The sequence below is a fragment of the Lampetra planeri genome, unplaced genomic scaffold, assembly GCF_965212315.1.
Source record: "Lampetra planeri unplaced genomic scaffold, kcLamPlan1.2.h2 scaffold_2088, whole genome shotgun sequence".
NCBI classification, from domain to species: Eukaryota; Metazoa; Chordata; class Hyperoartia; order Petromyzontiformes; family Petromyzontidae; genus Lampetra; species Lampetra planeri.
In genome coordinates, this window is record NW_027614848.1 from 197 (window position 1) to 14083 (window position 13887).

Here is a 13887-nt window from a genome sequence, read left to right on the forward strand (position 1 = left end):
AAGAATCGTTTTTTTTCGAACGAACCCATTATAAACGAGATGACACTACAAACAATAGCAAATGAAAGTGAGCTGATTTTGTTACTGTCACTTTTTTCATCAGAACTCATGTGACTTCTCGGAGTGTGAGGATCCCTCTGAAAGAGTGAATAGAAAGATGGACCAAGATGTTTCTGTACAAGTGACAGCTGTTTCAAGATAAAAGCTTTCCTTTGAGCCAGAGTCGAACCAGCAATCTAAGGAGCTCTGAGGAACCACTACAGTCCTCCGCTCTTCCAACTGAGCTATCAAAGGGATGGTTCACACTGTCATACACACACCAAGAGACACACACAAGCACTCGGACACAAGCTACAGGACACATTACATACACAAGCAGTTTTTCACCACACAAACACACACAAGCACTCACAATCTATTGAAACACTCACGGCTTAAATGTAAACATACTCAGTATGTTCTACAGCACCAAAGTAGCAGGGATGTTGTTGTTGTTGTTATGATACATCGATGGAAGATGTCTAAGGTCAGAGGCACTGGTAATTCAATACAGAAAGTATGTGGATTCACCATGCAGACATGAAGCCGAGGGCAGAGAATTAGAAGGTTTTTACCCAGAGACCAGGGGCCTGTACCACGAAGCAAGATTTTGGTTTTAGCGAGATATGTTCATGGTTCATCCTGGATCTTCTGTACCACGAAGTGGGATTTCATTTTATCGAGACCTGTCTCCATGGTAATTTACTCTATCTATCCCTCTCCGGAGAATGTTAACTGTCTGGATTAAATCCGATCCTTTGAAAGCAATTCAATTCAATTCAATTCAATTCAATTCATTTGTATAGCCTAACATCACATTTTCCAATTGTCTCGATGGACTTTACAGTCCGCACATTGCTACACCCTCTGTCCTAAACCCTCAGTCAGGGTATGGAAAAACTGCCCAAAAAAACATTATAACAGACAGACCTGCAATAGGTGTTGCATGCACAAACAATGAGCATATAAACAAACAAACAATCACTGAGTCAGCTTGTGAAGTCTAGAAGGTACAAGAATGCATGTGAGGCAGTTCAGAGTCCAACAGTGTTTTTAGTCCATGTCTGCCCGGGGGGTAGATGTCAGCTGGAGAAACTTTGGAGATGGGGAAGATGAGGAGGCAGTTCAGTAGATTATGGCGCTGGGGGGTGGGTGTGTCGTGTAGCATCGGCGGGTCAAGCAGTTCTCCAGGTTGGGTGGCGGGCAGTGCAGGTTGGATGGCACCAGAACTCAGACAGAGAGAAGGGGTTAGGTACATGCTGCAGATGTTTAAAGAACAAATATTTGAGAGAGAGGAGGGGGGGGGGGGTAAAGGGGTTGGTGAAGGGGAAATGGGGGAGAGAGGAAGAAAGGAGGTGGGAAACAGAAGAGGCTTAGTGCCAATGCTCAGTGCCACTGTTATGACTATGAGTTCCCCCAGCAGTCAACTAAGGGCTGGTTCAAGGGCTGGTTTAAGTTGACCCTGAGCCCTGAGCCAGCCCTAACTATAAGCTTTGTCAAACAGGAATGTCTTAAGTCTATTCGTAAATAAAGAAAGTGTGTCAGCCCCCCGGACCCAAAGTGGAAGGTGGTTCCAAAGGATGGGAGCCTGATAGCTGAATGCTCTGCCACCCACTGTGGTTTTGGATATTCTGGGTACAACAAGCAGTTCTAGATTTTGGGAGCGTAATTGTCTATTTGGATGATAAGGTACTATGAGATTTTTGAGGTGTGAGGGACCCTGACCATTCAGGGCGTTAAAGGTAAGGAGAAGTATTTTGAAATCTATTCTGTATTTAACTGGGAGCCAATGTGGTGAGGAATTTCATCCGGAAACAACTCAGGCTCCCCGAAGACACCGTGACCGCAATCGGGTTCCACAGGGTCCACCGACTGGGAGGGAAGCGAGTTGACAGCCGGCGCCCACGTCCGATCGTCGCTAAATTCGAGCATTTTAAACAGAAGGAACTGGTGAAAAGCCGGGGCCGGGAACTGCGCGGAACCGACTTCAGCGTCAACGACCAGTTCCCCAAGGAGATCCTCGACCGGCGCAGACAGCTGTTCCCGCTACGGAAGAAATTCCTCGAAGCTGGATCCCGGGCCGTCATAGCTGTGGACAAGCTGTACGTCAACGGTCAGCTATACCGCGACCAAGAGGTAACCCCCTGGCTCTACTGAACGCATAGGAAAAGATTCTCTACTCCACATCCCTCCACATCTCCGAATCCAGGTAGATATCCAATCAACCTGCACGTCTCAGCCACGCAGGATCATGAGCTTCAAAGTTGCCAGCACATCCCATGAAGCTCTGCTCTTTATGTCTCTCCTTAGCTTTAGTTTTTCCTTCTGTGCCCCCTCTGTGTTTCTCTCCCCTGCTATGTTTTTCTCAGTTGTCTTTGTTGAATATGGAATCTGCCACATTACATGGAAGTTCCAATCACTCATTAGAGCTCTATGTATACAGATGCAGGTAAACATACACACATACTCTCACCCTGTACATGCCACACATATATACCACACTTATACTGAGTGGAATACACTGGCACACACATACACCCACATACACAGGCACATGCGCAAACACACACACACCTACACTACACTTACAGACACACACTGATACATAGATTACAATCACTCACATATAGCTAGATAGTTAGGACATGTCCACACTCAAGTTTGTCACTTGGAATGTTCGAGGAATTGGCTCAAAAATAAAAAGACTTAAAATATTTAATCACTTAGATATGCTTAAAGCAGACATTGTCTTGTTACAGGAAACCCACTTACCAAAATCAGGTAATACGCTCCACTCACCGCAGTTCCCTCACACATACTTAGCTAGCTATAACTCAAAACAAAGAGGGGTAGCTATCATGATTAACAGAAATATACACTTCACTTTTAATACCGCGACTATAGATCCAGAAGGCAGGTTTGTTATAGTTAACTTAACCATCAGGGATAAAGACTTTTGCATTGCCAGCATATACGGCCCAAATGTTGATGACCCCTCCTATTTCCACGCACTCTTCACCTCACTTTCCACTCACTCTGATTCTACACTTATCTTAGGAGGGGACTTCAACATGGTTCACAACCCAAAACTAGATAGACTCAGCAACGCAGTCAGTCATCGCACCTGGTCATCATCGGAAATGCTTAAACAGTACATGAGTGACTTTGGTCTTTGCGATGCTTGGCGCTGCTATCACCCCACTCTGAAGGAATACACCTTTTTTTCTCCTGTTCACCAATCCTACTCACGGTTAGACTACTTTTTAGTCAGCAATTCCACAATGCATGATATCACAAATGTACAAATTCACTCTATCACCATCAGCGATCACGCACCAGTATCGCTGTCTTTACTGATTAAAAACGCTAAATCTTGCTCGAGAACTTGGAGACTTAATACATCATTATTAAAGGATACAGACTTTATTAATTACTTCAAAAGAGAGTGGACAATATTTCTGGAAACCAATGACCTTCCAGGAACCTCACCGGGTACTCTATGGGAAACAGGGAAAGCTGTTATGAGAGGCAAAATCATCTCATACTCAACATATAAGAAAAAACAAGACAGATCAATCGCAGCAGAACTTGAACAGAAAATCAAAACAATTGAAGTTGCCTTTGCAGCTTCCCAGGAAGAACATCTAATAAGGGATATAAACAAATTAAAACTGGAACTAGATACATTAACCAATAAAAAAACTCAATTCCAACTGGAAAAATTACGCCTAGAGGAACATGAAAACAGTAACAAATCCAGCAAGTTCCTAGCAAATCAACTTAAAAGGAACAAAGAAAGAACAACAATCTCCTCAATAAAGGATGATACAGGGAAAAATACACACATGCCAGAAAAAATAAATGCAATCTTTAAAGAATTTTACAGGAAGCTGTATTCTTCAAATATAGATCCTGCAAAAGCAGACATAGATGCCTTCCTTAGCTCCATCGATTTACCGAAGCTAACCAACCAACAGGTCACAGATATGGACGCACCGATCACAGTTGAAGAACTCCACACAGCACTACAACAAATGCCAAATAAAAAGGCCCCAGGCCCAGATGGCTTTCCAGCAGAATTTTACAAAGAACTATGGTCAGTATTAGCCCCTACATTTTTCAGAATGGTAGAAGACATCAAAGTAAATGGCAAACTCCCGTCATTTCTGAACACAGCGACCATTTGTCTACTACTCAAGCCAGATAAAGATCCTACGCTCCCATCCAGCTACCAATTTCCAATTTCACTTATAAATGCAGATCTTAAAATAATCTGCAAAACCCTAGCTCAGCGTTGGAAAAAATCACCCCATGGATAATACACCCTGACCAGACTGGATTTATTAAGGGCAGACACTCGACAACCAATATGCGTAGACTGATAAACATAATAGATTACTGCACTTTCCACAACAGTACAGCCACCATAATGTCACTGGATGCAGAAAAAGCCTTTGATAAAGTAAATTGGAAATTTCTATTTGCCACACTTAACAAATTTGGCTTCGGAAAAAAGTTTATAGACTGGATCAAAACACTATACTGCTCGCCAAGTGCCTCAGTTAGGACAAATGACCATACCTCCACCTGCTTCCATCTCCAGAGAGGCACCAGGCAGGGCTGCCCCCTCTCTCCCTCCCTTTTTGCCATATTTATCGAACCACTTGCTGCAGCAATTCGGCAAAATACTAATATTAAAGGGATTAAAATTTCAAACTTGCAGCACAAAATTAGCCTTTATGCGGATGATGTACTAATTTTCCTAGAAGACTCAAACCCTTCCATTCTGGAGACAATTTCAATCATCAAAAAGTTTTCTGGGATTTCAGAATACTCGGTCAACTGGTCCAAATCCACAGTGCTTCCGATTAATTCTGACTTCCAAACTACAGCACTTACTCCTCTTCAGTCGGGGAACATCAGGTACTTGGGAATCAATATTTCCTCCAGGCTGTCAGATTTAGCGCAACTCAATCTCATCCCATTGCTCAAAACAATAGAAGAAGACTTACAGAGGTGGAGGACCCTGCCAATATCACTTTTGGGTAGAGTCACTACAGTTAAAATGATGGTCCTCCCTAAAATCAATTACATATTCTCAATGATTCCTTCTCAACCCCCCCAATCTTGGTTTAAAACATTAGACTCAGCTATCTCCAAATTCCTGTGGAAAGACAAAACACCACGGATCAGCCTAAAGACACTCCAAAAAGCAAAAAACTGCGGTGGTTTAGAACTACCGAACGTCTATCATTACTATTTAGCAAATAAACTACAATATATCACACACTGGATTAAGCCTAGCCCTCTAGAGAAGTCATGGCTGGATATTGAGCAATCATTTTGCCAAGAAGTCCAAATAACTGATCTACCTTTCATTAGCACAATCATTAAAAAATATGACTGCTTTAAAAGTCTCCACATTAGTGCCTCACTGACAGCCTGGTGGGAATTCCTTAAAATCACAAGGTCTTCACATATCCCATCCAATCTCACACCACTCTGGAACAACCCAGACATCATGTAGAACAAAAAAGCTTTATGGTTTTCTTCATGGTCTGAGAAGGGTGTGACTCACTTGGAACATATTTACCAGAATGGTAGACTCCGCACTTTCCAATCCCTAGTGCAAGAATTTGGAATCAGCAGCAACAATTTCTTACAATACTCACAGCTGAAATCTATAATTAGGACAAGGTTCACACTAAACCAATCACAGCTAGATCTACCTCCATTGATTAAGGACTTTCTGAATCTCTCACGTCCCAAACTATTATCCAAGATTTATTTATGCATAGTCAAATGTGACTGTACAATCTCGATCCCAATCTCCAAATGGGAAGCAGACTTATCTGTCAACCTAGACCATGATGTCTGGTCACAGATATGTGCTAATACTTTTAGAATGTCAAAAAACCCCAACCTTCAACTTATACAATACAAAATTCTGCATAGATCACACTACACTGGACAAAGGATGTTCAGAATGGGACTCAAACAGACAAATATATGTGAGCACTGCACAGACAACACACCAGACAATTACTCACATGCAATGTGGTGGTGCAACCCTGTAAATTCATTTTGGAAGAAAATATGTGAAGACCTTTCGACATATCTCGAACACCCTATTCTCCCCTCTCCCTCACTCTGCTTATTGGGTGACATTTCCCACATTGACTTGAGGAAAAGTAAATCGTTAATACTACTCACTGCCCTAAGCATTGCAAAGAAAACGATTCTCATGAACTGGAAATCAAAAAAGACCCTCAATATATCTCAATACAGAGCACTCCTACTAGAACATATTACTTTGGAGAGAATGTCTGCTTCTATGAGAAATCGTATAGTTCAGTTCGAGTCAATCTGGCAGCCGATACTCAATCAGATTACCCAACAGCGGTGAGTGGGTGTAGCAGGGCCACAGGATCCGTACTCTGGTGGGGGCGGGGCGCTGGGCACTTTGGGGGGGTCTGCGCCTCTGGTTGGGCTGGGTGATCCGGGGTCTGGTGTCCTGGGGCCGCTGTGGGCCTTCTCCGTGGCGTGCGGGCGTGGGGGGCCTCGGCGGGTTCGGCACTTGGCGCCTGGGCCGACCGCTCGGGGTGGTGGGGGCGGGTGCCCTGGGCTGGGTGTGTCCTGTCTGGCGGTTGCGGGGGGTCTGGGGTACCCGGGCCCTGTGCGCCGGTGGGCTGTGCTGTCCCTGGGTTGGGGCCTGTCTGTGCTGGGGGTGGGGTGGCTCTTCCTTGGGGGCCTTTGTCCTCTGGGGGGCTGTGCTGGGTCTGTAGTGTCTGTCCTTGCGCGCCCCTGGGTGGGGCTCGGTGCCTTCTCAGCCCTGTGGAGGCGGGGGGCATGGGGGATGCCTCTGCTGCCCCGGGGCCCTGGGGGGCACGGGACAGGATATTAGCGGGCCTTAGGGTGGGCGGGAGGGAGGGTTCACCTTGTTGTGTGTGTCGTGGGGGGGGCCTTGGGCCCGCCCGGGTCTGGGCTCCAGTCTGGTGGCCTGCTGCGCCTGGGGGCTCGGCGCCCTGGCCGGCTGGGTTCCTGCGTATGGGTGGGGGTCTGCCTCCCTTGGGGGGTGGGGTGCGCTCTGGGGGTTGCGGGCGTGCTCCCCTGTCCGTGTAGGCCCGGCGGCCCGTGGGCCTGGTGTCTGCGGGGACGCGGCTAGCCCGGTGGGGCCAGTCGGGAAGCTGGCCTGGTGGTGGCCCCTGCCTCACCCTTACCACCTCATTCTACCTTAGGACCTCGGGGGGCCACGGCAGGCCCGGAGAGTGGGGGGAGGGCTGGATCTCTGAAAGGTGTTCTGGCACCCCCCCCTGTGCTCTGTGGGCCAACCGGCCCCCTCTTTTAACTACACTGTAGACACTGAGGGTTTGGGGGCCAGTTGGGGCGTACAGTGGGCTCCGCCATCTGCAAGTGGCTGGATACCTGCGTCCCTTCTGTTCTCCCAATTTTAATTTGCATCTTAGTCACACATTTCACTCATCATTGGCACCACACACACCTCTCTACACACACGCACTCACACCATCATTCAGTAGGCGGGGTGGGGGTCCTCTTTGGCTGCCCGCGTCGCCGCGCCCGCTGGGGCTGTACGGGGTCGCCGGCGGTCTGGTGTGTGCGGTGCCTGCGCTGCCCTGGGTGTGGCGCTGCTGCCTTGGGGGGGTGGCCTCCCATTTCTGCGTGGGGTTCTGGGTCGGTGGGGGTTCGGGGTCTACTGGTGGATGGCTGGGCTGTGGCTGGGGCCCTGTGGGTGCGGGGCGGCTCCCCTCGGACACACAATGGGAGGTTTGGGCATGGGGGGTACAGGTCCCGGGGATGGGTAGGGTGGGCAGGTTGGGTTGCATATGTCAGTCGCCCCCCCTGCTACTTTGCCCCCCCCTTGGGGCCTTCGGGGTGGGCGGGGCCGCTGCCCGTGCCCTGCTGCGGGCTCTCCTGTGGGGTGGGGGAGGTGCGGCTGTCTCTGGGGAGCGCGTGGGGGCGGCCATGGCGGGCCCCCGCCCTGCCTCTCGGTGGGCGGGGTTGCCCGGGGGGTGCCGCGTCTCTCCCCCGGGGCGGGCGGGTCCTGGGCTGGGGGCGGCCGGCTCCTGGGCTGTGCGGGGCCCGGGGGCCTGTGGGCCCTGCGTGACCGAGGACGGATGGCCCCGGTCCATGGTCTCTCCGCCTCCCTGTCTGCGGGGGGTGGCCCTGCGCGGGTGTCGTGGCGGTCGTGGTCCCCAGGCTCCTGCCACCGTGGGGGGGGTGTGCGGCGGCTGGCGGGGCGTGTGGCCTTGGGTCTGCCGTGCCCGGCGGGGCGATGCTCTGCTTTTGGTGTCTGTGCTCTGCCCTACTGGCGACGGTGACTGTTCCCCTACCGCACCACTGTTGTTGTGGCCCTGCTGATCCAATTCCCATCAACATCCAGGTGACAATCTCACACACAGACACAATTTTATTAGTTTCATCAGTTTTGTCAATCGCCTGTAAATCTGTAATATTACACTGTAAACACCTTGCCTGTGTAAAGCGCTTTGCGACAAATGTCTGTGGTAAGCGCTGTACAAATAAAGTTTGTTTTGTTTTGTTTTTCTGCTCAAACTGTACTGTACTGTTGTTGTTGTCTGCCAGGGTGTCCATTGTCACAGGTATTGTTAACCCTGCTATAGTTGTTGTTCTCACATAGTTGTTTCTTCTCTCAAGTTGTCGATCTGTTGTAGCTGCTTTGTTTCCTTTGTCTTTCTGTTGTCTGTCCATTGCCTGTGTCTTTCCCACACCCTCTCCTCCCTTCCCCCTCTACTTTTTTTTTTTTTTCTTCCTCTTCTTCTTTTTCTCTCCCCTCTCGCTCTCTCCCATAGGTTGCCAGTCCAGTCCGGCCCCGAAGCCCCACAACGCTTACAAACATTCACTCCGTGCGCTTACAATTCAATAAAAGTTTAAGAAATGGTGGAGCTTCTGCCATCAGCTAGGTGCAGTGAGCTCCACACAGCAAAACTGACTGACATCCGAGGGCACCCAGCAAACCATGCTGATTGTCAAATTGTCGGACAGGACAGGTGAAAAAAAAAAAAAAAAAAAAAAAAAAAAGAAATACAGCTGTCTGTGGCAATTTTTGATAGCCTCTGGAGAGGCTGACTTGCATGTGAAGGAAGGAATTGCCAAGCCGTGTGGGAAGTTGTGCTGTATGTCAGTTGGGTCACTCGGTGTGCTGCTCCAGCCGCTCACCTCCCTGTTTCTCATCTTGGCGGCCCATACTTACTTGCCCGTGGTGAAAAGGAAAAGAGGAGTTTTTCAGCCGCGCAGCTCTGTGACCAGCACGTGCGGCGCCGTGCTCCACTATGATGATGTGCTCTACTATGATGATGCGACTACTTTGGTGTGAATGCCGGCAATGTGCGCGTGACTTGGCAGAGGACAGCAGAAGACAGAGAGTGCCTCCTTGTCCACAGTGAGTGCTGCGGCATCCTGCAAAGTATTCCCCCCAGCATCACGTGCTGTCTTTACGTCCAGTTAAATCTTTTGCTCGGGACAGTTTGTCAGATAAAAAAAAAAAGCGTTGGTAAAGATGCCCAGCTGGGACTGGACAAAACGCTAGGCGAGAGGAAGCATCCTGAGAGAAACCATAACTGAGGCAAACAAAGGCCACGACGCGCGAGCGCCGACCCCCGTCAGTCAGGGTGGTCTGTCTGTCAGAGACATCCCCGTTTTCCAGCTGTGTAACTCATACTTACCTGGCAGGGGAGACACCATGATCACCAAGGTGGTTCACCCAGGGTGAGGCTCAGCCATTGCACTTGGGCTGTGCTGACCCCTGTGAATTCCCCAAATGTGGGAATCTCAACTGCATAATTTCTGGTAGTGGGGGACTGCGTTCGCGCTCTCCCCTGTCACAATGTGCAAAGAAAAGGGTATCCCTCTGTGCTTGGGCTCTGCTTGCGGAGATATCGCCCAGGCTTGAAGAAAACGCGCCGGGGTTGTCCTGAATGGCCGACAAGCACCTCCCTGCTGCTCAGTTTCGCAGCCTCTCGTGAAAAGGAAGTGAGCCGTGGAACTCTGTGATCAGCACATGCTGTCCCTGAATGCTGAGAGAGGGAAACTGCCTGACTTGCGCTACTGGACGCCTGCCGCATATAATCCAGCTACTTTGGGGTAAAGGCAGACAATTTGCGCACATCTTTGGAGAGGCAGAGAGTGCCTTGGCAGTCACAAGCCCTGCCCGCTCTCTTGTCCAAAGGGCTACCCAAGTTCTGCAACACATAGCCCGTTTTGGTGTTGGCAGTCTTTGCGTGGAGTGAAATCTTTAGCTCGGCCCAATCGCTCAGCAAAATAAGCATAGGTGGGAAAAGCCCAGCCCGCAAGAAGGGAGAAAACGCAAAGCAAGAGGAACCAAAGAGACAGAGCGCTATCCCGTGGTGCCACCGCTAATGCAGGGGGTATTTCTGTGACTGTGTGAGCGTGGGCTCACGCTGCGGTCCTTGTTTCATGTTTCTCTTCATATCGTACAAATCTTTCGCCTTTTACTAAAGATTTCCGTGGAGAGGAACAAGATGAAAAATTGCCAATTTTTTGTTGCCCTATGTGAAATAGGGCTCGCTTCTGTGTATAAGAACACCACCTGCTCACAGCGACTGACGCTGAACGTGAACGCTCGCGAGGATTGTCCGCAAGACTGTGCTCTGTCTATTTGTCATATCCGATCACACATACACGTTTGAACCAAACTTGCCGTCAGTGGCGCGTCACCGACACCTTGTCTTTTGGAGATCTGGAATGCACAGATTGCTGGAGTTTGTGGTGACTCTCGCCGTTGGTTTTCAGACCCGCCTTTGCAATTGCTTGCGTACGTAACCCGGTCCGCACCTCCTTCCACCTTTCTGGTATCGCTTCTCAGCCTTTTGGCTAAGATCAAGTGTAGTATCTGTTCTTATCAGTTTAATATCTGATACGCCCCCTATCCGGGGCTGCATATTAAATTGATTAAATTGTTAACCCTGCTATAGTTGTTGTTCTCACATAGTTGTTTCTTCTCTCAAGTTGTCGATCTGTTGTAGCTGCTTTGTTTCCTTTGTCTTTCTGTTGTCTGTCCATTGCCTGTGTCTTTCCCACACCTCTCCCTCCCTTCCCCCTCTACTTTTTTTTTTTTCTTTCCTCTTCTTCTTTTCCTCTCCCCTCTCGCTCTCTCCCATAGGTTGCCAGTCCAGTCCGGCCCCGAAGCCCCACAACGCTTACAAACATTCACTCCGTGCGCTTACAATTCAATAAAAGTTTAAGAAATGGTGGAGCTTCTGCCATCAGCTAGGTGCAGTGAGCTCCACACAGCAAAACTGACTGACATCCGAGGGCACCCAGCAAACCATGCTGATTGTCAAATTGTCGGACAGGACAGGTGAAAAAAAAAAAAAAAAAAAAGAAATACAGCTGTCTGTGGCAATTTTTGATAGCCTCTGGAGAGGCTGACTTGCATGTGAAGGAAGGAATTGCCAAGCCGTGTGGGAAGTTGTGCTGTATGTCAGTTGGGTCACTCGGTGTGCTGCTCCAGCCGCTCACCTCCCTGTTTCTCATCTTGGCGGCCCATACTTACTTGCCCGTGGTGAAAAGGAAAAGAGGAGTTTTTCAGCCGCGCAGCTCTGTGACCAGCACGTGCGGCGCCGTGCTCCACTATGATGATGTGCTCTACTATGATGATGCGACTACTTTGGTGTGAATGCCGGCAATGTGCGCGTGACTTGGCAGAGGACAGCAGAAGACAGAGAGTGCCTCCTTGTCCACAGTGAGTGCTGCGGCATCCTGCAAAGCATTCCCCCCAGCATCACGTGCTGTCTTTACGTCCAGTTAAATCTTTTGCTCGGGACAGTTTGTCAGGTAAAAAAAAAAGCGTTGGTAAAGATGCCCAGCTGGGACTGGACAAAACGCTAGGCGAGAGGAAGCATCCTGAGAGAAACCATAACTGAGGCAAACAAAGGCCACGACGCGCGAGCGCCGACCCCCGTCAGTCAGGGTGGTCTGTCTGTCAGAGACATCCCCGTTTTCCAGCTGCGTAACCCATACTTACCTGGCAGGGGAGACACCATGATCACCAAGGTGGTTCACCCAGGGTGAGGCTCAGCCATTGCACTTGGGCTGTGCTGACCCCTGTGAATTCCCCAAATGTGGGAATCTCAACTGCACAATTTCTGGTAGTGGGGGACTGCGTTCGCGCTCTCCCCTGTCACAATGTGCAAAGAAAAGCGTATCCCTCTGTGCTTGGGCTCTGCTTGCGGAGATATCGCCCAAGCTTGAAGAAAACGCACCGGGGTTGTCCTGAATGGCCGACAAGCACCGCCCTGCTGCTCAGTTTCGCAGCCTCTCGTGAAAAGGAAGTGAGCCGTGGAACTCTGTGATCAGCACATGCTGTCCCTGAATGCTGAGAGAGGGAAACTGCCTGACTTGCGCTACTGGACGCCTGCTGCATATAATCCAGCTACTTTGGGGTAAAGGCAGACAATTTGCGCACATCTTTGGAGAGGCAGAGAGTGCCTTGGCAGTCACAAGCCCTGCCCGCTCTCTTGTCCAAAGGGCTACCCAAGTTCTGCAACACATAGCCCGTTTTGGTGTTGGCAGTCTTTGCGTGGAGTGAAATCTTTAGCTCGGCCCAATCGCTCAGCAAAATAAGCATAGGTGGGAAAAGCCCAGCCCGCGAGAAGGGAGAAAACGCAAAGCAAGAGGAACCAAAGAGACAGAGCGCTATCCCGTGGTGCCACCGCTAATGCAGGGGGTATGTCTGTGACTGTGTGAGCGTGGGCTCACGCTGCGGTCCTTGTTTCATGTTTCTCTTCATATCGTACAAATCTTTCGCCTTTTACTAAAGATTTCCGTGGAGAGGAACAAGATGAAAAATTGCCAATTTTTTGTTGCCCTATGGGAAATAGGGCTCGCTTCTGTGTATAAGAACACCACCTGCTCACAGCGACTGACGCTGAACGTGAACGCTCGCGAGGATTGTCCGCAAGACTGTGTAATGGGCCTGTGCTCTGTCTATTTGTCATATCCGATCACACACACACGTTTGAACCAAACTTGCCGTCAGTGGCGCGTCACCGACACCTTGTCTTTTGGAGATCTGGAATGCACAGATTGCTGGAGTTTGTGGTGACTCTTGCCGTTGGTTTTCAGACCCGCCTTTGCAATTGCTTGCGTACGTAATCCGGTCCGCACCTCCTTCCACCTTTCTGGTATCGCTTCTCGGCCTTTTGGCTAAGACAGCGATTCCTCCATTAATTGGCGGAGACTGTGCTCATGTGTAGCATTACTCTCTACCAGTGCCTAGGAGGACATTGACTGTTGGTTTTGTGTTTGTGCGTATCGTATGTAATTGTTTTTGTAGAACTGAACACTTCAGGAAAGGTAAGTTATTTATTTGTTTTCTTCTTTTTCACGTGGTGTCTCCAACATGTCGGCTACCCATGCTGGCATGCGGAGGCACCACATTGTCCGCTTCCATTTTAAGGAAAGAGACGGCAAGCTTATAGAGATGTCACGATTGGACTTTTCCAGAAAGTTGATCCAGAAAATGCTCAACTTAAAGCCAGAGGATCTGAACTGCATTTTGTCCCTACCATTAAACAAAGGCTTTGACGTTAGTTTTGCCTCTTCTATTAAGTTCAGAGAATTTTGGACTCGGTACGAGAATGTAAAGGACCAGTGTTCTGCTTTCAGTGTGGACAAACTTACTGATAATGCCCTGAAAACGGTCATTGTTAGAATGTTCAATGAAACAGTGAATGCAGATGACATTTGTTTGTGGCTGGGCAGATACTGCACTGTTAAAGGCCAGGCTACCAAGGTGAGAGATGAAGACGGCATTTGGAACTGTGCTTGGAGGGTTCCTATCCAGCA

At 49.2% G+C, this 13887-nt stretch overlaps 5 non-coding genes and 1 pseudogene across 5 annotated transcripts; 5 read left to right on the plus strand and 1 right to left on the minus strand.

The window, feature by feature from the left end:
* Nucleotides 1–208: 208 nt before the first annotated feature.
* TRNAY-GUA (transfer RNA tyrosine (anticodon GUA)) lies at nt 209–294 on the minus strand. Its single transcript is given in 2 exon segments — nt 209–244; nt 258–294. It is a non-coding gene; the product is annotated as a tRNA-Tyr (tRNA).
* Nucleotides 295–9735: 9441 nt separating this feature from the next.
* On the plus strand, nt 9736–9899 carry LOC144740363 (U1 spliceosomal RNA). Its single transcript, XR_013589622.1, has one exon. It is a non-coding gene; the product is annotated as a U1 spliceosomal RNA (small nuclear RNA).
* A 589-nt stretch (nt 9900–10488) lies between these two features.
* LOC144740366 (U5 spliceosomal RNA) lies at nt 10489–10603 on the plus strand. Its single transcript, XR_013589624.1, has one exon. It is a non-coding gene; the product is annotated as a U5 spliceosomal RNA (small nuclear RNA).
* Nucleotides 10604–10891: 288 nt separating this feature from the next.
* On the plus strand, nt 10892–11007 carry LOC144740365 (U2 spliceosomal RNA; annotated as a pseudogene).
* A 1049-nt stretch (nt 11008–12056) lies between these two features.
* LOC144740364 (U1 spliceosomal RNA) lies at nt 12057–12220 on the plus strand. Its single transcript, XR_013589623.1, has one exon. It is a non-coding gene; the product is annotated as a U1 spliceosomal RNA (small nuclear RNA).
* A 589-nt stretch (nt 12221–12809) lies between these two features.
* LOC144740367 (U5 spliceosomal RNA) lies at nt 12810–12924 on the plus strand. Its single transcript, XR_013589625.1, has one exon. It is a non-coding gene; the product is annotated as a U5 spliceosomal RNA (small nuclear RNA).
* The last annotated feature ends 963 nt before the right edge of the window (nt 12925–13887 follow it).